Here is a 22,071-nt window from a genome sequence, read left to right on the forward strand (position 1 = left end):
TTATTTTACATTTTCCGCTCCTTCTGTTTAATTATTTACTAGCTTTAGCAAATTCCAGATCAGTTTCCTTTCTTTTCCTATTTATATGTGCTAATATTTTGCCCCTTAAGTGTTTTACTAGTTTCCCAGAATAGCATTCCCTCGTGGCAGTGGACAATGTTGATTTCCTTAAAATATAACCAATTAATTAGGAGAAAAGCCTTACATTCATCATTGCTATACACATAAAATGGGAATCTCCAAATTCTATCTCTGTGTGATTTGCACCCCAGTTTGATTTCTACCCAAATTGAAGCATGCAATACAACAAAACACTGGGTGGCGCTCTGACACTCCCTATTAAACCCAGTGATAATAGTGTAATAAACAGATATAACATTTAATTAAAATTAATTAAGTGCAGACGTGATAAACTTACAACACTAAAATAGTGCAATAGTCCAAAACGAAATAAATAAGAAGCAAGGACCTCCACTCAAACCTTAAAAAGGCTGTTCCAAGAGTCTTGCCATACAAATTTTCTCTAAAGCATAGGGCACCGATGGTGAATGCCATGTAAAAAAGAAAACAATCACATACTCCTTAGGAAGAAGCTGTCAGTTAGAACAGCGAAACGCGTAGAGTGTGTAGCTCAGCCATGTGATCCGGAGAAAAGAGAATGGAGCACTCTTTGACATGCAGACGGACTAATCAACTAAATGTTGTCAGAAGGTATCTAGCTAGTCGAGGTCTGGAGTTGCTGGATACCCCAAAATGTACCTGAGAATCGTGCTTGATTTCTGATACATATAGGCACATTGTCCCGGCAAAATCTCCCCTTGAAAATGCTTGCGTAACTCACCGCTAGGGTTCCCTGCTTCAGCACAGACCAGAAAGGTAGATGGGGCATAGGGATGGTCATGGGGTCCCTAGGTTAACGGGGATACCCAGTTAATGCCCAGGTCACCCAGAACCCAGTATAGGGGATCTTGAGGTGCTCCAACCACAGATAAAGTTGTGAGGAGTTTTTAAAGTCTAAGTCTAGTTTATAGTGTGTGGAGAATATGACTGGTAAGGAATAAAGTCCAGCTTTTTATTCTATTCCCCATAACTATGAGATTTAGGAACGTTAAAGTGTATATTTTTATTAACAGAGTGTTTTAAAATACATATATGCTTGTGCACAGTATTATGAGCTGAGTCTTTCTGGACCGATGTTCTGATTGAGTCACTGGGCTACCAACTTGGTGCCAGTGTGTCTACCCAGACTTCGGACATGAAAGCCACAGAAGATGCCAGAGGTGTGAAGAATGTTTGTGCAGGAGGTTTAGGCTTGAGCACCCACATCCTGGGATTAATGGAAGTCCTTGGGACTACCATTTGCCCCACCAGACTGTGAGGAACCAAAACCAGCAGATGGCTTCTGAATACCTAAGCTTGCACATGCCCTTGGCTGATTCAGAAGTCCTGCTTGCCCAGCTTCAGAAGACTGGCATCGCTCTGATTGGTTGGTGAGAAAGTTCCCATGCTGGCATTTGCTGTAGTATTTCATGAATGAACTCAGAAATACTATAAGAATACCTCAGCCAATCCGGTGATCAGATTCTAAGCGCCAGAACAGCAGCGGCAAATTTAAATGTACCAAAAGATGCTCTCGGAGAAATAGCAGTGAGCTGGCTTCAGAAATTTCAAGGCAAAATAGACGTTTGGAGCTAACTCCCAGTGAAGTGATTTAAGGACCTCCGGAAGAAAGAGAGCGGTGGCGTCAGGAACGTTAATACCGATTTGAGTTCCAGGACATTTCGGGCTAAGTCCCGGTCAACCAAAGACTTGTGTTTTACATCTAATTCAACTATTAAAGTCTAGTTTTCTAGCCGAAACCCCGAGTAAGTGTGTCTTTTTTATGTATTTTGTGTTCCACTGTGCAAATTTTAAGTGAATAACTGCAATTCATTTCATTACCTCGTTTTGCTCAATGAATGATCCTGGTAAAAAGGTGTAAACTGCCTGGTCTCCCGTGACAGAGGCTTTGGTGCCATTAGAGCCCGCACTGAAGCAACAACGTCCATTTTGTTCCATAGTGGTCTTTTACTCACTTCTGCCAACACTGAGGTTCAGGTGCCATCTTGGTCACTGGCATCCTCAGTGTAAGTAAAGGACAACCTTGGAACAAGATGGAAGTAGTGGCTTCAGTGTGAGCCCTTAATCTGGCTGTTTGCAAAGGTATAATCTATTCTACAAAATGTGTTGGGGGTATGAGAAGAATGTATATTCCCTTTCTGTGGGGTTAAATATTCTCCAGCAATGTTCTAGTTCCAAAGTATCTTTAAACGGATTTGCCCCTTTTTGGGCTGTTTTTAATTTCCCTTATCCTTGTGCCTGGAGCGATTAGTCTAGGAATGGTTCAATCAGAAGATTAAAATTCACTCCTACTATTAAATTGTTGTTTTTCTCAGTCAGCACCCTGTCAGTCAAATTTTACAAGAAGGCCCATACTCATTAGGCCCATATATATTATAGATATTTTATTCTTCATAGTGTAACGTAATAAGACATTGTACGATGCATCCTACTGCGTCCACCAATAATAAATTATTATTGTTTTATTAATAATAAACAATTATTTTGTATGGCAAGGATTTATTATTAGAATAGCTCCTCCTCCTTTGTTTACGTAAACCGGGGAGAAAAAACACTTGTCTACCCAATCACTGTGAATATTTTTACACTCTTCTAAATTTACGTGGGTTTCTGGAATTAATGCAATTTTGGCTTTGAGGCATTTAAGATGTTTCAAGATTTTGCTTTGCTTACCTTAAGATGTTACTCTCATAAAGTGTTTGCACCTTTAGTGACTAATCTTACAGTGTCTGCCCATAGCCCCCTCCAGGAATGACAGTGAATTTAGCTTGGCCTGCTGTATATCATATCTACTATAAACTTCTACAGTAGGGCCACGCTTTATGGTGCTCCGCTTTACAGCATTCCGCTCATACAGCATTTCCCAATGTACACCCAAATTCATTAGGTTCGGCGCTTGTTCTGTTTTTCCGGCGACTTTCGGCATGACGTGCACAGCAGCAAAGTATCCGTCTGTCACAACAACAGCTTTAGTGCATGCGCAACTCCTTGTCAGATGCCATTTGTCAGCGAAACAATCAGTTTACAGCTCTGCTTCTCTGTTTACATAAGTACAATACAGTACAGTAGGGCCCCACTTTACGACGATTTCTGCTTTACTGTGGTGGCCTGGAACGGAACCCGCTGTATGAGTGGGGCCTACTGTATATAGTTCAGAAACCACAACAACGGACGATTGTAACATATATAACACATCAAGAAAATAAGAAAAACACATATCATAACATTTGTTGACTTACCTTCTTCCATAAGTAACACATTTGTGTAACCATACCTCCCCAAGAGCTGCCCCCAGCCCCACCATATTGTATCATAATGATCTCTAGTAACATTGACAATCTTTGCAGACTCCTATGTGTCTAACATGATAACTCTTTGCGGTTAAGATTTTTGCAGACAAAGGTATATCCCCCTTCCTATTCCCCCCGCCCCCCCTGCATATATGTATACAGCTGCAGCGGCCGTTATTCGAACAAATCACGGCACCGATTTTGTGTGCTCTGCTGTACTCCACACAGCATGAACGCGGCCAATCGCTCCAGGCACCCGAGCTTATCGCGGTTGCTTTGTTGAATTTCATGGATTCTGTTTCTTTGGGTGCAATGAAAAGAATGAATTGCAATGTGTACAGTACTGTGCTACTGTGCTACTGTGTCAATTTCAGGTGTTTAAAAAACAGAACTCTAAAATGCCATTTTCTGCACTCGAGTCTTAAGGCGGTACGGTTGGAAGACATCCCGTGTCATGACATCGGTATTCCGATATACACAACATGTGATTTTTTTGAATAACGGCCGCTGCAGCTGTATGTAACCCCCCTTTTGGGATTACTATTTTGCATATAAAGGGTTAACTGTTGTAGGATGTTTTGTAGTTGTAAGCTTTATATTATGGTTGCAAATCAGTCTAACTGAAATTTAAGCCTGTCCCCATTCTAGAAGAAACCTACTCTGTCATCAAGGGCGGGGGTAGTTTAAAGGAACCAAACCACTCCCCTGTAACTATGGTGACCCATTATGTCCCCATTAGGTATAAATATTGGGGGTGGGGAATTCTGGCCTTAGATCCCAGGAGGTATAGAGGAGAGGGTCTCACCCTGTTATGTGTGTAACGTTATGTATGAAGGAATGTCACCTTTATTGTTACCCATAGCTAATGTACTGTGCCCCTTTGCTTAGAAGGACCACTATCGAGTGCAAATGCCACTTCTCATTCTTTGCCATTAGGAAGAAAGTGCATGGTCACTTTTGGACTGGGAGCCCTAGAACAGGGACTCACTATGGGGAGTACCACACTAGAGTTTCTCTAACACTAATTCAATACCAGACCACCAGTTGTAGGGGCTTGAGGGACCCTGCACAGTCTGACAGGTAATGGGAGCCTAGATTGAAGCTGACTCCTGAACCTAGCCCAGGTATGGGTCTGGAAATAACTTCTAGTATTGAGTTACTGGAGGGTATGTTCCTGCCACTGTGGAAGTTATGAAAAAGAAGACAAAAGCCACCTGTACCTCCCTGGTCAACCTGTATGGATCTCAGGGAAGCTGTGTGTAAGAATGACTGTCAATAAAACCAGTCCTGTTTGAGCCATAAAGTTTCTGGCACGCTTTATTTCTATCTTCACTCTCCATTAAAGTTTAAAACAACCAGCCCGCCTGACACCAGCATCCTGAGAGAAGGTAATAAGAGTCTGTGCATACACCTGCACTATACACAGTGTTTCAATTGAACAACTCCTTTTAAAGCCGAGCATGTATATATTTGCATGTAATTTCCCAGAATCTCTGGCTGCAGATGGAGCACTGTATGCTTAGAGATAATGATGAAAAGCAGGGTTGCAGACCTGTCTGAGACGTGAACGTGCTCACAAGTGATATTTTTATTTGCTGTATATATAAACTTTTGAGCTAAAAAAAACATTGGGGCTCTAGTGTGTGGGTTAATAGATATAACAGTCCCCCAGATAAATCACAATACTTACTACATGTCGGCTTTCATCTGCTCTGGTCATCACAGCGGCGATCTCTCGCTATTGTCTCTTTTCCTATTTGGGGAATGTCTCTCTTGAGTGCATCCCTGGTCTCGCCCAGTTCGCCTGTTTTCAATTTATTTATGGTCGGCCTTAATATATTTTTCTGCAGCTTCCACATCCATGAAGATGTTAACTCTCTGTGCTATGAAGATCCAAAGAGTGTCCGGGTATCCTAGCGCGAATTTCTTGTTCTGTTGGAATAGACACCTGCACAGTTTTCCAAATGATCTCCTTTTGTTTTGCATATTATACTTAAGAGATCACATTCTTCATCAGGTTGATCCAATAAAAGGCAGCCTGCAAAACAATTTAATTTACGTTACATTTCTGATACGATTATTGGCAAATTTGATGATCACGTTGCTTGCTTAAAAAAGAAATGAAACTTCACCTCCCTAACCCACCTTAGGTTCACAACAATAAAAAGAATTAATAACACTGAGTGGGAAAGAACAGGGTGGCATTTCACATAAGGTTTTACCTCTTCAATGCCATAAAACCCTAAGTAGTCTATTTGCGTGTGAAACACTAGTACACAATTTAGCACAGAATACAAAGTGTCAAGGTATGTGGAAGCATATTGAGTGCTGTTTATGTAAAGACTTGCTAAATAAAACACTTACTTTTTCCGCACCAAGACATGTTGGGTTTGTTGTGACAAACTCATGATCCAAAATACAGCTGTGGAGTTATTCAGCTACCATTTTCCAGTTTATAAACGTTTTATTCTCTGTAAACTAAAAAAAAAGATGACAACACAAGTCTCCTTAAATACACTCTTACAAAATGTATATACAAAATGTATATACAGTTAACTTTTCTTTTAATACAACATTTCAACCAATGTACTTACTCACTGCTAATATTATAGAATATCCACTGTGATGCAGGGAACATGATCCTAGGTAACTGTCAGCAACTATTAGCTTTGGAGCAAACATTCTCTTCTCATTGGTTACCAATAGTAACTGTTTCAATATCCTTAAATATAAGCCTCTTTGCTGTATATAAACAGAATAAAACAGGTATGTGGTTATTAATGATATATTAATTTTATATATACAATACCAACATAAAACTTGTGTATATGTAAAATGTCAAAGCAAGTCAAGCCCCAGCCTAAAAAGGACCAAAATGCATCAAAGCAACTCAACTTGAGGCCAGGATATACAGTTGAAATTATGCACAATCTTTCAATTCTTAAGTTTGTGATTATTATAGGGACGCGTGCAGCCACCCCCATTTTGCATTCCAATAAGCACCTTTCTTTTACCCCAGTCTGTGCAGGAGTCCCTCTATTATGGACAGTGGAAAAGGAACAATGCTGCTGTACCATTCCCAAATTACTGGAGGCTAAGTGGGAGCACATGAAAATGAAGTGATTTGCGTAAGACTACGCAAAGTGGAAGTGGCAAAAATTCGGAACTGAACCAATGAGTTTGTGCGTCCAAGACCAAAACCATAAGAATTACAACTATATAAAAAATATATGGGTGGGGGAGCACTAGAAGGTGGAATTCAGACATAGTAAACAAAAGTTTTTTTATGAAGTAAAAGTGATTTCAGCTTGATGTAAATCCTTTATAGATTTTACCTACAGAACCCCTGATGATGTCTTACAGTACTAACAAGACGATACGTGTAGGTTGGAGGCTCTCCCTATTTCTCAGAAATGACAACACTAACTGCCAGCAGTATTATACCATTTACTGGACATTAACATCTACTGCTCCGTCAAACGGATCCGAATGCGGTGACATCAAACTCGCAATCTCGCGAGGTTGGAGGAGTAGTAAGAAGGTATCGGAAGGCAGCTGCAAGAGTGTCTGAATCAACGCGTGCAGTCTCGGCGTTCCACGTGGAGCCAGGGCAGACCGCCATACAGACAAGCAGGGAGGAGAGGATTTATGTATCCTACATGCCCGATTTATCTGCTACATTGTAAGTAGCTTTCTACCTTTACGCAGTCACTGAATACAAACGTACTTCACTATATTTTGTCTCTTTCTCATTTCTTTTTCAGAGCATTCATCTACAGATATTAACAATTGTCTACAGTCTATTTTAATCATTTGGCACTCTTTTTTAAATTGCATATCACTGTTTGCGACTGTGTTTCTTTTTCCTTTGTTCCATATATCATTCTATTGTGTATAGTTTAAACACTGTGGCAGCATTCACTGATACATTTTCTCTGTTCTATTGTGATTAGTTTGCGCACTTAGTTTTTATAGTTTATATATATATCTATATCTATATAATTGAAAATTTTGTATGTTTGCTGTTCTTATGGGCAATCTGATTGGTCTGTCACTCAGCCTCTGGCCAATCAGATTGGTCCATGGCCCGCCGCCGCACGCCTCTCATCATTCTCATTGGAACCTGGGGTTCCACGGAGCAGTCCTAGGGGTTCCACCATGGCTCTCCTCCACCCCCTCTCCCCCTACTCCTCCATAGAAGCTGTGGAGAGGGTGAGCAGCCACGAAGCAACACTGTTTGCTCCATTGAGGCTTGTGCAGAAAGCCCCGGCTCTGCACGCTGCTCGTTCGGGGAAAGATGCTGCTAGCGCAGCTGGCTGACCCGTGGCAAAAGCTGCCGGTGAAGAAAGTGGAGAGCGAGGTGCATGAGAAGGGAGCGCGAGGAGGGAGGGTGGTGGTTACAGCTCGCTCCGGAGCAGGAGAGCAGAGTCAGGAGAGGAGGGCGCATGGGATATCTACTTATAAGGAAAGTGTATGGCAGTATAGAAAGGTGTGAGTGAGCAGGGGAGGTGTATAGGAAGGTGTGAGGGAAAGTTTATAGGGGAAATGTATAGGAAGGAGTGAGGGGAAGTGTATAGGGGGAAGTGTATAGGAAGAAGTGAGGGGAAATGTATAAGAAGGAGTGAGGGGAAGTGTATGGAAGAGTATAGGAAGGAGTGAGGGGAAGTGCACAGGGGGAAATGTATAGGACGGTGTGTGTGTGTGTGTGTGTGTGTGTGTGTGTGTGTGTGTGTGTGTGTGTGTGTGTGTGTGTGTGTGTGTGTGTGTGTGTGTGTGTGTGTGTGTGTGTGTGTGTGTGTGTATGTATATTATATATGTATGTATTTATGTGTGTGTGTGTGTGTATTGTATAGTAAAGGAGTAACACGTATATTGTAAAGCAGCATTTCCCAAATGGGGTTCCACAGAACCCTGAAGTCGTTTAAAAATGTATTGGGACAGTGGGGGACTTTTAAAAAACCCTGGCGCTTCGTGAGGTAAAATTAAGTGTTTTGTGAAAAAATAAAACATTTAAAAATTGCAGCCGCCAGAGGGACGGAGACACGAACACCACTGCGGGCTCCCTTCCCCCCCTACACCATAATAATAAACAAAAAATCTTATGCTATAATTATCATATAAGTAAGAGTAAAACCTTATCATTTTTTTCCCCTGATGGGCACGTATACAGGGCGGCTGCATTTATTTATGGGACATAAAAGAGGACAAAAACGTGTAGTTGCCTTCCCCCTGGAAAAATGGAGCCCATATAAGCATAAAGGTGTGGTACAGTGGTTGAGATTTCTTGATGACATCCTCATCTTCTGGGACGGTTCGCCCTGGGAGTTGGGGTTTTTTGTCGATGGTCTCTACCCTAATGTATATAATATCAAGCTCACCAGCTCCTGGAGTCTTGAGTCGGTTGTTTTCCTTGATCTCAAGATTGGGGCTTGTGAAGACGGTCTCATTTATACAGATATCCATCGTAAGGAGACCGCCACCAACTCCATTCTTCATGCACGCAGCTGTCATCCACGCCACCATATTTGGGGGGTACCGGTGGGTGAATTTGTGAGAATGAAATGTAATTGTTCATTACAGAACACCTATCGGTCCCGGGCTGAAGAGATGACTACCCGTTTCCAACAGCGTGGTTACAGTAATACTGTGATTGGAAGGGGAAGGAAGTAGGGAAGCGCAGGTTCAAGAGCATCTCTACTTAAACCCAGGTTAAAGAACATTAGTGTGCCGGACAAGATTATCAGGTTTGTGGCCACGTATGATAAAACTGGAGTGGGTACAGGAACATATTACAAAAACACTGGCATTTGTTGCAAACAGACCAGGATCTTAAGGTGGTCCTGGGCAAGGAGGTTAATTTGGTTAGCAGGCGTGCTCCTAACCTCAGAGACAAACTAGTGTGAAGTCACTATCACAGTCATGTGGGGGGGGGGGGGGGCACTAATTTTCTATCAAAAACACCACAGCGTGGCTTTGCGTCCTGTAAGTCCTGCTCAGCTTGCCAATTTATGACTAACACACTGGAATTCTTTGACGCCAATCGGACTAAGAAATACATAATTTCCCTTTGTCTGTCGTGTAGATCTAAAGGTGTTATTTATTATCTCACTTGTAGTTGCCCTAGGATCTACATAGGCATGACTACACGGGAGCTTCGCTTCCGTGTATTGGAGCATGTTCGGAGTATCAAAAATTCTGAGCAGGACTTACTCAAAGGCAGGAAGCTCATGACGGTGGCTAAACATTTTAGAACGAATCACAACTCTGATCCTGGTACTTCAGGCTTTTGCTATAGATCAGGTGATGTTGGGTATTTGGGGGGATGATATGGAGAGGGCCCTCCTGCAGCGTGAGTGCAGGTGGATTTTTAAACTTGGTACTCTGCTTCCGGGGGGCCTGAATGAATACACAGGGTATGCTATGTTTTTGTAGGTATATGATCTTTTCCTTGTGTCTGTTATGTTTAATCATTCACTCACTTTTTCCTCTTTTAATTTCAATTCTATTACCATCCCCCCTACAATATCCTCTTTTTCTTCGCTATACATCTTTTTACTCTTTCCATTTTCCTATGGGATACTGTTCTTATGTTATGTTTCCGTGTGCTGTACACTTGAGGCTATTATCTCTAGGTATATTTTCTTCTTTTAAATCACCATTTTATGTAGTTTCCAAATTGAGTTTGTGCAATCTATATATTTTTTAGTATAATTCTTGCTGAGATATATATGTAGATTAAAAAGATTATTTCACAGTGATCCCTCTAATGAGGACAGTGGGAGCAGATCTGAATATCATACATCATTGTGAGCTGTGGAGAGCGGCTGTGAGCTACGAATCCACCTCTGGATACATTGCTGCAGAGACGTTTGCTCCAAGGGACCTGTGTAAAGATACACACACTTTTTTTTTCTTCTCAACTCTGTCTTATACATTGTGGGTTTAGGTATATCTGGGATGTTTTGCTCTTTTCACCTGGTCTCTTAGGGGAAGTAACTAACGACTAGGCAGAACTCATTCGGGTGTGCTTTTTGAGCCATACAGGCACTCTTCCACCTTTGCACAGCTGCAGGCTGGATGGCATTATAATCAGTGTTCTATTTAAATCCTTGGTAGCATGCATTATTTTAAGCCCCTGATGAAGCGGAGGTGAAACACGTGTTGGGGCGTTTGTTTTTCCCTGACTCCCCTGCGGATGGACCCCTCAATTGGAAGATCTTTACCCTTTGGACATTTTACTATCACAGTGTGGCATGGATGGTCTCATGGACTATGGTAACTGATGTGAACTGTTAACCATTGTTGATCCCATACTAACAGTCTCTTTTTGGTACTGTGCCTGGTTTGCCTTGATTATGCCAACTGCATTTACGGTGTATGTATATAATATATGTATTTGACATCAGCATGTATTAGGCAATTTGGAGCATGTGTTTTCTATGCTTGCTGTGTGGTTTTATATTTACTAGGGGTGAGGCCGGCCTTGTAGGTTCAAGGGATTATTGTTAACCCCTTGTTCTACATATATTTTGTGCTTATAGGCTTTTTTTCCCCTTGCATTGGGTATTAGGGGTCCATCAGTATCTTCATAGGGGATTTCCCCTGTCTGATACATATTCTATCACAGGAGGATGTCAGGGTTTGTTTTAATATATTTTGTATTTTAAGTTTGATTATTTGTGCTGTTAAATAAATCATAATTTTTTTTGATATTTGTTCTGAGTATACTTGAGTGCTGAGTTGGGATGCTTTTCTTTTTCTTTTCATTGATATATATATCTACTGCACCGACACACTTTATTCGAGCAAATACCCGGTATGTACCTGGCAGATACCTGGAATGCGCCGCTCCTCACCTCTGACAAGCCCCGTTGCATTTGCCTTCCCAGCCTGGGTTCATGCCTGGCTGATGGGCGGCTGATCTGTTAAATGATAATGATTAGGATTTAATAGGCTGCAATGCTTCGCGTGTCTACCAGATGGCATAAATTCATGAATTGTAATGCAGTATATATATATATACTGTGCAGTATTGCAGCCAGCGGGAATTAAATGCTTCAATCCCTGCTTGGAAAATAACTCAATGCACTCGGGCAGAAAACAGTCACAAACCTCAATACACCCGGGTATACCCGAATTCGTGGGACTAGCCAAGCTCGAATAAAGTGTGTCGCCAGTGTATATATCTATCTATCTATATATATCTACATATATATATATATATATATATCTATATATAGAGATATAGATAGAGGTATAGATGATAGAGATATAAATGATAGAGATATAGATGATAGAGATATAGATGAAAGAGATATAGATGATAGAGATATAGATAGATATATACAGTATACACACGTTTTAAGTTATGGTGGGTGAAAAAGGCAACAAGAAACCTCCACCGTGTTGCATATAGCATATAAAAAGATCACTTGTGAGCACATTCACATGTCTTAGGCAGGTCTGCAACCCTGTCTTTTGCCATTATCACCCAGCATACAGTGTTTCCACTGCAGCAAGGGATTCTGGGAAATGACATGCAAATAAGCACACATGTCACCTTTTGCCTGAAAAACCATTGTTACATGGAGCCCATATAAGCTAATGCTCACTGTTAACACAGCTTTAAAGCACAGCTTTATATATAAATAGTATATGTTTAGAGTGGTAACCAGCTTAGCTACCCACCCATATAGAAAGCGCTGGAGTAAAGGTTTAGTTATTCTCCAAAGTGGAGTAGGTCTTTATTTTGTTTGTTTTTGTATGTTTTGCCTTGTTAAAAGAACAGGTGCAATAAGGTCCAGATATAATTTCACCCTAATCGGTCTCCATTAAATGTACCTCTGAACACATCTCTTACAGGGTGTACATAGGAATGTATTATCTTTTGTGACCACACCCACATTGTTGTAACCTCATTAGAATTATGAATTTTGCACTATCATTGGGGATGATTTAATTTAATATGAAAAACAAGAACAAGCCGTTTTTTTTGCAATGGAGTAAAACTGTTGTACAATATCTTAGTTTCATACTGTATATCTAAATAAACAATACAATGCTAGCATGCTTGTACGTTACTAATATATAGCTGACTGAGAAACTGACCACATCTACTGATAAATAATTGTAGCTCCAAAGATCTTAAAAATATAGAAATTGTTCGCTACGAAGCTTAAACAATATGGATATATCACCATAGGAATTGTTTCACTAAATTTGGTATCTACAATACCCAAAACCAAGGCCAATGTTTGCATGACAAAAGCCTGCCAAAGGGAAAAGAAAAGGGGATATAGAGTACATAAACTATAAGAAAAAATGATATAGTATAACTGAATTTAAAAGGAAACAAGCAACATGTATATCATCAATAATGATTGATACAGCAATCCACAAAGAATTACAGGTAAAGTGTGGTCAGTTTAAATTAATATATACAGGGGACAGGCTTGTATCTGGTAATAGAGGTGGTGTAGTGGTCAGCGCAAGGTGTTGGACTCAGAAAATAAAAGATAGTGAAATACACAAAATCAATGCATGTATTAGATAGACATAGTCGGTCTTAAGGTCAAAGGGGAGGAGGGGGGAGGGGGAAAGGGGAGGGAAGGTAATGGTGGAGGACATATGGTGGTATTAATAAAATAATAGAAACAATAAACATAAGTTTCAATGACTCACACGGCCTAATGTGAGCCTCTTCCCTCAGAGAAGAATGGAGTGGGTGGGATGTTACATATATCCTCTAAATTGGAGGAATATTAAAGAAGAAAAAATTCTCACGGTCTTGTGTGAGCCCCTTCCCTCAGTGAATGGTGTTGTCAATCTTATAGGACTCAGTCTCGTCTTCCTTTCAAATACTCCCAATGGAGGTAATGCATGAATGGCTCCTCTTCCAGGTGCCCATATACCAAGAAATGGGCAAAGCCTGGATTAGTAGCGATAAAGGTTTATTTCAACAAGTAAAATGTATAAAAACTATGTAGCACTCACACAAAACGAACAAACAGCCCAATGTCAGCCGTGGGTCTGTCCGGTGGACCCTTTCCTTCCAGTGGAACTCCCGCTAGCGCGTCCGACAGCAGGACCGGGAGGGAGGATCTTTCCGGAAGTCCGGCGGCTGCCTAGGTCCCTCACAAAATGAGCTCCGGCAGGGAACTACGCGTTTCGCAGTGATGCTTCGTCAGGTTCCTCTTTGTTTCACTGTTGTATCTGATAAGATTGTTTTTTTTTGTTTTCTACACCAACAGGATGTCTAGGGTGATTAACTTCGTAACTTAAGTCATACCATATCCAATTATCAATATAAACTTCAGATTCTATCTGTTCCCAGATGGTAAGTTTCCTGACTATAAAAATGTATATTTATAAGATTACTGGTCTGAGAACAACATGGGCTCCCAGTGTTTGAAATCTTTAAAAGTTTATTTTACAATAGCTGTACGTTTTCCATAAGACTAAGGCCGGGTCCATAGAGACTCCAGTCGTGCGGAGGCGCGTGGAGGCGCGTGGAGGCGCGTGGAGGCGCGCGAAGGCTGAGGGAAAGCAGGTGCTTTCCCTGGCCTTACTATGAACGCCGTCCGGGGGCGTGTCTGGAGGTGGGCCAATGAAGTCACAGAGCTGGTTCGTCCTCATTGGGCGAACTGCTCACGTGACCAGCCCTCTGCTTCCCTCAGCGCATTAACTACATTTTTTTGTCTGCTACGCCTCTGCACGCCTGCGGATGCATGCACAAGCCCCTGCTAATTATTTAAATATTACTGCTGGTATTTGATGTACAGTAAGTGTAAACTTTAAATGAACTAAGATTGTTGCAGGTTTCAGCAGATTTTTTCAAACGCTGTCCTCAGTGCTGCGGACGGACAATCTGTGGCATCGGGGGCAGGGCTTGTGGGGTTCCATTCAGAAGCAGCATTAATCCTTTCTATTTTTGGCTCCGCGATTACATACGGTCACAACACTGTAAGCAATCGCAGCACCAAAAACAGTAAGTCTTGCTACATCTGTATACTTTGTGATTGTAAAAATATATATATATATTTTTAATTTTAACTTGATTGTTGTTCCTATACATGGTCGAACTTCTAATTCTATATCTATATCTGTGGCTTGTAATAAATATAGTAATCATGGTATGAGAATAATTTCAATCAAGGCTATCTTTCTGTAACGTGCGCTCACCACAAACTGGACGGGACAACGAGGTCGAGGTGGGGATGTTAGGAGCTACCGACCTTTAACCCTGTGACTGCATCTGGAGTGCAGAGTAAGGGTCAAGTAGCCGGTTCAGGGCAGGAGAGGTCTGGGTGGTAGTAATACTCACCGTGGTCCAGGAATGGAGAAGGTAAAATCGTCGTAATCCATAGCCGTGGTCAAGGAGGAGAGAAGGCAGAATCGTCGTATCCATAGCCATGGTCAAGGGGTCAAGGAAGGCAGTGGTCCAGGTACAAGCTGAGGTCAAAAATGGGAAGAAAGGCAAGACTAGGCAGAGCAGCAGGAGGTAAGCACACGAAAACATAAACAGGGTTTATGCTCAGCCAGTTTGCCAGAGAGCTGGCTGAGCATGTAAAGTACAAGCAGTCAATGGTGAAGCAGCAGGAGGCTGTGAGCAATCAATCGTCAGATATATGCTGTCCACTGATAGGCCGGAGGAGAATGCACTACAGGTGTGGAGCAGCTGATGAAGGTAATAGCCCGTTGTTTGCCTGTTGCCACGTGGCGCGTGCGCATTGATGGGGTGTGACATGCGCTTCCAGTGTTGTCATGGGGGTGGATCCTGAAGCCAGTCCCTGGTGTGTTTCCCTTCCAGGTGGTTCGACACCTGTGTGCAGTTTGTGGCTGACGCGCGTCACTCGTGATGTCGTGGGATGCATCACAGAGGCGAGGCCTAAGCCGGATCCTGATACTTTCCCAACCATTATAAATTATAGTTACTCTATTTCTTTAAGCTCTTTTTAGGGCATTGAATATGGGTGAAAAATTAATTGTATGTATTTTCTCGTTCACTGCATACCCTTATACCCAATAGAATTATTTATCCACTTAAAATTGAAATGTATTTGAATATGTTATTGTAGTATCTTTTGGAATAGTTTGGTGTTTACCCAGATACTTTAACATATTGATTTAGTTCCTTAAACAAATTAGGTAGGGGAACTAATGGTTGAGACATAGGTAGAATGATGCCACCAGCAAACTATGTTCTATTCATTGGAGCCTGGTGAAAAGCCCTTGACATCTATGTTGATCATCTATCAATAATGCGAATAGCAAAGGTGAAAAAGGACAACCCTTTTGTGTGCCATTTGTGATAGGAAAAAGCTCTGAATGTATCCCCATGGGCTCTATAAAGTGCCTGCAGGCCCAATAGGACATTTCCATTTTTTCCTAAATGCAAAACAGTCTTAAATATAAATGGCCAAAGCACCCTGTCTAAAGCCTTTTTGGTATTGAGGGATAAGGTTGGAAGTGGAGATTTTGAAAAGTCAGCTTGAAAGATAATATTAGATGTACATCTTATGTTACCCTATGTCTGTCTTCAGGGCATAAATCCCACCTGGTCTGCATGCATTAGTTTAGGAAGACAATCATTTAGTGGTATTTTAGAGAGGATCTGAGTTTAAAAGCGAGACTATAATTGGGTGGGGTCTTTTTCTTTGTTCGGCCTGATCCCTATCTCCTCTTACATTTTATCAGGGATGGGATATCCACTAAGGATATTATTAAAAATGTCTCTAAGATATTAGAAGAGTATACTTACAGCATACTATGGGGCCTTATCTAAAAGCCTCGATAAGCCACTTATCGAGCACTTATCGGCCAAAATGCCTACTGCTATTCAGTAAGTCTCGATTGGGTCTTTATCGCCCACTTTTTCAGCTGTCAAAAAAAAAAATCACCGGCTGACCGTCGAAAAGCCACTTATCGGTTAGGTTCTAACACTCATGCAATTCTAGTAGCCTTGATTAGCTTATCGAGGCCTTTCATGGCTCTAGAATGACGATTTTCTCCCAAAATCCTCACATCAGGAAAAGTTGGCGTGATTCTGGGGAGAACCTGCAGAGAAGGCAGCGATTGAGGACTTAAAAAACAAAATGCTCACCCCACCCCACTACTGCAGCTACCCCCCCACCCCACCCCACTACTGCAGCTAACCCCCCCCACCCCACCCCACTACTGCAGCTACCCCCCCCCACCCCACCCCACCACACCCCACTACTGCAGCTACCCCCCCCTACTGCGGATGCCCCCCCGCACTTGCGGATGCCCCCCCGCACTTGCGGATGCCCCCCGCACTTGCGGATGCCCCCCCACACTTGCGGATGCCTTCCAGACCTGCGGCTGCTCTCCCGGACCTGCGGCTGCCCTCCTGGTCGCGAGCGGATCCGTCGCTGACTTTTGGAGGGCAGCCATATTGCCTCTATCCCTCCCTGTGCTCCGCGGGAGCGGCTCCGGTTTTCGCGGGCTTTGCCGCTGATGTCACTGCCAGGCGACGAGCCAGGGGCCGCTCTCTCGCGAGAGGACGGCGCGGCCCCACGTGACTGCGCACATTGCAGGGAGACTCTGCCCGAGATGCAGAGGGGGACGGTCCGCGATAGCGCAGGGGCCGGGGACACGGGGGGGGGGAATGGAGAGAGGTGGGGGCTGAGATCGGGGGAGGAGAGGAGGATGAAAGGGGGGAGGAGGATGAAAGGGGAGGGGGAGGGTGAGGATGAAAGGGGAGGGGGAGGGGGAGGATGAAAGGGGAGGGGGAGGGTGAGGATGAAAGGGGAGGGTGAGGATGAAAGGGGAGGGTGAGGATGAAAGGGGAGGGTGAGGATGAAAGGGGAGGGGGAGGATGAAAGGGGAGGGGAGGATGAAAGGGGAGGGGGAGGATGAAAGGGGAGGGGGAGGATGGGAGGGGGAGGATGGGAGGGGGAGGATGAGGATGAAAGGGGGGGATGAAGATGAAGGGGGGGGATGAAGATGAAGGGGGGGGATGAAGATGAAGGGGGGGGATGAAGATGAAGGGGGGGATGAAGATGAAGGGGGGGGATGAAGATGAAGGGGGGGGGATGAAGATGAAGGGGGGGGGATGAAGATGAAGGGGGGGATGAAGATGAAGGGGGGGGGATGAAGATGAAGGGGGGGAGGATGAAAGGGGGGGAGGATGAGGATGAAAGGGGGGGATGAGGATGAAAGGGGGGGGATGAGGATGAAAGGGGGGGGGATGAGGATGAAAGGGGGGGGATGAAGATGAAAGGGGGGGATGAAGATGAAAGGGGGGGGTGAGGATGAAGGGGGGGAGGATGAGGATGAAAGGAGGGGGAGGAATAAGATGAAAATGGGGGAGGATGGGGGGGGGATAACGAAAGAGGGTAAAGAAAGATTCAATTCACTTGTCACCATCTGACGCGGAGCCCTTCCCAATAAAGTTTCAATGAGGCTCTGTATGTTATGTTATATGTATGTTAGATGGTATAGAATATCTGTTGCTTCTGTTGTATATGTTGTAGGTTATATATGTTATTTATGGTTCATATGTTATATAGGGTTAATGGGTTAAATATGTTAAATATGTTCATTAAATCATTAAATAATTGGGTTCATTCAAATGCTGGGTATATACATGTATATATATGGATATGCACTCACTATAACTTAGGTACTGCTGTAAGTCGTTATAAAGTTAAAAATCACGCTACAGTTTAAGGTTAAGTTAGTTATCAGTTTTGCGCCGGTGGGATTCACCCACGATGTCGTACATGTGTTCCTCATATAGGTCCCTGACGAATCAGGACCTCAAACAAGTCCCAGGGGGGTCGGTCCCGGGAAGGGAAAGCCGGCCATTTTGGAAGGTCAGGCATACCGACCTGCCCATTGGGCGTCAGACTCCCACTCGGGGGACCCCGAGGGGAGCTCTGGTTTTTCTTTTATTTTTTTTCATTATTACAAAGCGGTTTAACTTATGTTTCCAATTTTGCTTTACCCCTTATGTGTTTTCCCTTGTACTGTCTCCTCCCTCCCTACCCCTCCCAATCCTTTCCCCACCCGGCCGGGGAGGATGCCGACCTAGACGGAACACAAGAACTTTGCCGGATGGTAACACCAAAAACGTCCGCCAGTTGAACAAGGGACAAAGTGGACAGGGTGAGTCATCAAACGTTAGTTTGTTACACTTCTCACACATTAAGTGATGGCGTTAACCCTTATATCACATAACGTTAAGGGCTTTAATAGCCCAACCAAGAGAAAAATAGCTTTCACTGACTATAAACGAAAACACGCAGATGTCCTAATGTTACAGGAGACTCATTTTAGCAAGACCAACGCGCCTAAATTCCTAGACAAAGACTATGCCCAGTTCTACCTTTCCTCCGCACCGGTTAAAAAACGTGGAGTGGCCATCTTGTTCCATAATAAAATCCCATTTGTAGCCCAAACTATTAAAAGAGACACAGAGGGACGCTTTATTATGCTAGTGGGCACGATACGGGAGCAATGCATCACAATAGCCACAATCTATGCCCCCTGCGAGCAGGACGCAGTCTTCTTTGAATACTTTTTTCGGACTCTACGCACCGTCGCAAGGGGCGGCGTAATACTCGCAGGGGATATCAACATGGTCATGCAACCAAATCTAGACAGATCAGGGAATACGGGCACAGTACATTAAAAAGTGGGGACCTCTTTACGCAAGGGCCTCAAAGACAACCAACTGACTGACATATGGAGAGAACTACACCCGACTGATAGGGACTATACGTTCTATTCCCACCCACACGGCTCCTACAGCAGAATTGATTATTTTTTCGTCTCTTGCCAACTGGTTCCTATGGTCTCCCGAGCTGGGATCCATGATATTTCATGGTCTGACCATGCACCGATAGAGCTAAGGTGCGAGCACATCCGAACAGGCAGACCAGGAGCGAACTGGAAGCTCAACGAATCAATCCTAAAAATTCCTGAGATTTATGAGACAATAAAGGAAGAAATAGTTCAATTCTTCCACACAAACACAGGCTCTGTAGATTCCCAGTTTGTATTATGGGAGGCTCACAAAGCGACGCTGAGGGGCATACTAATTAGCACCACAGCTAGGAGAAAACGGGAAAGGGACTCAAAAATTATGAAGCTTCAATCGAGATTACATTCCCTTACATCACTCCATAAGAGTAACCCAGACCCGCAAACCCTACAAGAATTGAAAGATACCAAAATTGAACTAAACATGTTGTTGACCTCCAGGGCAGATAACGCGCTGAGTTGGTCTAAGAGGAAATTTTACGAAAAAGCGAACAGGCCGGATACTATGCTGGCTCGAGCGTTAAGAGACAGACAAGTGAAGTTTAATATCCAAGCTATACGCTTAAAATCAGGTACCCCCACGGCCAACCCTAAGAAAATAGTAGAAGAATTTGGTTCGTTCTATGAAACACTATATAATGGAGAGAAAGTGGCACATAACGCTAAAACGAGCGAGAAGCTGAGAGATTTCTTAGCCAGCTCAAAACTAGGGAGATTGACAGAGGCAGAGAGAGAGGCCATGGGCGCTGATTTCACTATAGAGGAGGTGTCACAAGCCATTAAGGAACTCAAACCCTCAAAAGCCCCAGGGCCAGATGGCTTCTCGGGGCTATACTATAAGAAATTTGCCAAAGTACTAGCCCCTAGGTTGCTCCACGTGTTCAATGCAATATTAGCAGGAGCCCCCATCCCCAGAGAGATGTTACAGGCGTCTATATCATTAATCCATAAACCAGGTAAAGATCCGCTGGACTGCAAAAGTTATAGGCCCATATCCCTAATCAATACTGATATTAAAATATACGCTAAACTATTGGCCAATAGATTATGTCTAATCCTACCCAGACTTATACACCCAGATCAGGTCGGATTCATTAAAGGCAGACAGGCAGCGGACAATACCCGGCGATTTATTGATCTGGTAGAATTGGCCACTAAAAATAACACACAAAGTATGCTGTTAAGTCTGGATGCAGAAAAAGCTTTTGATAGGATAGACTGGCCTTACCTGAAGGAGACGCTTGCGGCATTTGGCTTTGGGGATCGGGTGAGTAGAGCGATTCTCTCGCTGTACTCAGGACCTACCGCCAGGGTAATACACCAGGGCTTTCCATCTCTCCCCTTTCAAATTAAGAGTGGCACGAGACAGGGATGCCCATTATCCCCTCTCCTGTTCGCTCTATGTATAGAACCACTGGCGGCGCAAATTAGAGGCAACCCGGACATCTCAGGGTTAAACGTATATTCTCAAACACATAAAGTGGCCCTGTACGCAGATGATATCCTACTAATTATGTCAAAGCCCCTCACCTCCTTGCCAAACCTATTGGATTTATTGGACAGATTCTCGAGCATTTCGGGATTTAAAATAAATCAAGCTAAATCTGAAGCCCTCAACATCAATCTCCCTAGACACGTAGAGAAGTTATTGCAACTGAATTTTAACTTCCACTGGCAACAGAAATACATAAAATATCTAGGAGTCCACATAGCCAAGAACACCAAAGACATCTACAATGCAAATTACCCCAACCTAATTCGGACGTTGATAGCTGACCTCCATAAATGGTCCTCTATACGAATATCCTGGATAGGTAGGATACATAGCGTCAAAGTGAACCTACTCCCCCGTATCCTATACCTTTTCCAGACGTTACCAGTGCCACTCAGACTGAAGGATTTGCTCTCACTTCAGTCTGCAATCTCTAAATTTATCTGGGGAGGGAAAAAACCGAGAGTCAACAAATTAAATATGAAAAGATCTGTCCTAGCAGGGGGCCTAGCGGTACCCTGCCTGCTCTCATATTACAAAGCGGCTCAATTAAGCCAAATTGTTCAATGGCAATCCAGTCCACATTTAAAACGGTGGGTGGAATTAGAGAGTGCTGCCTGCACTCCTTTAAAAATACGCAACTTGATTTGGCTACCTAAAACAGCACGACGATCTGCTAACATGCCGCTTTCCTCAATGACCAACTCGTTGTCTATCTGGGAGGCTAATAAGACTAAATACTCTCTCACAACGAGTAATTCTTCGATGTCCCCAATTTGGAACAATCCCAAGTTCGCTCCTGGCCTTCTGGAGGGAGATGCATCAATTTGGAAACATAAAGGTTATATACGAATTAAAGATCTGGAGGGTTACAATAGCAAGATTAAAACGTTTGATCACGTCAGAGAAGAAAAAGATATACCCCACTCAGAATTTTTTAGGTACCTCCAGCTTCGAGCATTTTATAACAAATTTGCCCCATACCCCCCCCCTGACGTCATTCGAAAAGCTCTGTCTGGCCGAGACCGACACAAAGGGACTCACATCACAATTGTACAAGGAAGTAGTTGATTCTGCGAGCTTTAGACAGCAGCCACCGTCATTTAGAACCCAATGGGAAAGAGACCTGGGAGAGACATTAGAAGATGACGAGTGGAACGCTATATATATGGCCACGGCAAAAAGCTCCATATGTACCACACTAAAGGAGAACGCATATAAGGTCCTAATGCGGTGGTACCTCACCCCAATGAAATTAGCCAAGTTCGTGCCTGGATCCTCCTCACTATGCCCCCGGCAGTGCGGAGGATCGGCCGATCTGTTACATATGCTGTGGTCTTGCCCGCGGATCTCCCCACTATGGGAAGAAATTAGACATTGGAT

The 22,071-nt window shown here is 43.3% G+C and overlaps 2 long non-coding RNA genes across 3 annotated transcripts; one reads left to right on the forward strand and one right to left on the reverse strand.

Moving 5' to 3' along the window:
- Positions 1-5,066: 5,066 nt before the first annotated feature.
- LOC142500991 (uncharacterized) lies at positions 5,067-6,867 on the reverse strand. Of its 2 annotated transcripts, none has more exons than XR_012803393.1 (4): positions 6,746-6,867; positions 6,009-6,152; positions 5,775-5,888; positions 5,067-5,448 (listed from the first exon to the last, which is right to left on the reverse strand). It is a non-coding gene; the product is annotated as an uncharacterized LOC142500991 (long non-coding RNA). The 2 variants fall into 2 exon arrangements; XR_012803392.1 differs by having other exon boundaries at positions 6,005-6,152.
- A 39-nt stretch (positions 6,868-6,906) lies between these two features.
- On the forward strand, positions 6,907-11,124 carry LOC142500992 (uncharacterized). Its single transcript, XR_012803394.1, has 3 exons — positions 6,907-7,092; positions 8,991-9,154; positions 10,166-11,124. It is a non-coding gene; the product is annotated as an uncharacterized LOC142500992 (long non-coding RNA).
- Positions 11,125-22,071: the final 10,947 nt, after the last annotated feature.

This window comes from Ascaphus truei, chromosome 8 (assembly GCF_040206685.1).
Source record: "Ascaphus truei isolate aAscTru1 chromosome 8, aAscTru1.hap1, whole genome shotgun sequence".
Classification (NCBI taxonomy): domain Eukaryota; kingdom Metazoa; phylum Chordata; class Amphibia; order Anura; family Ascaphidae; genus Ascaphus; species Ascaphus truei.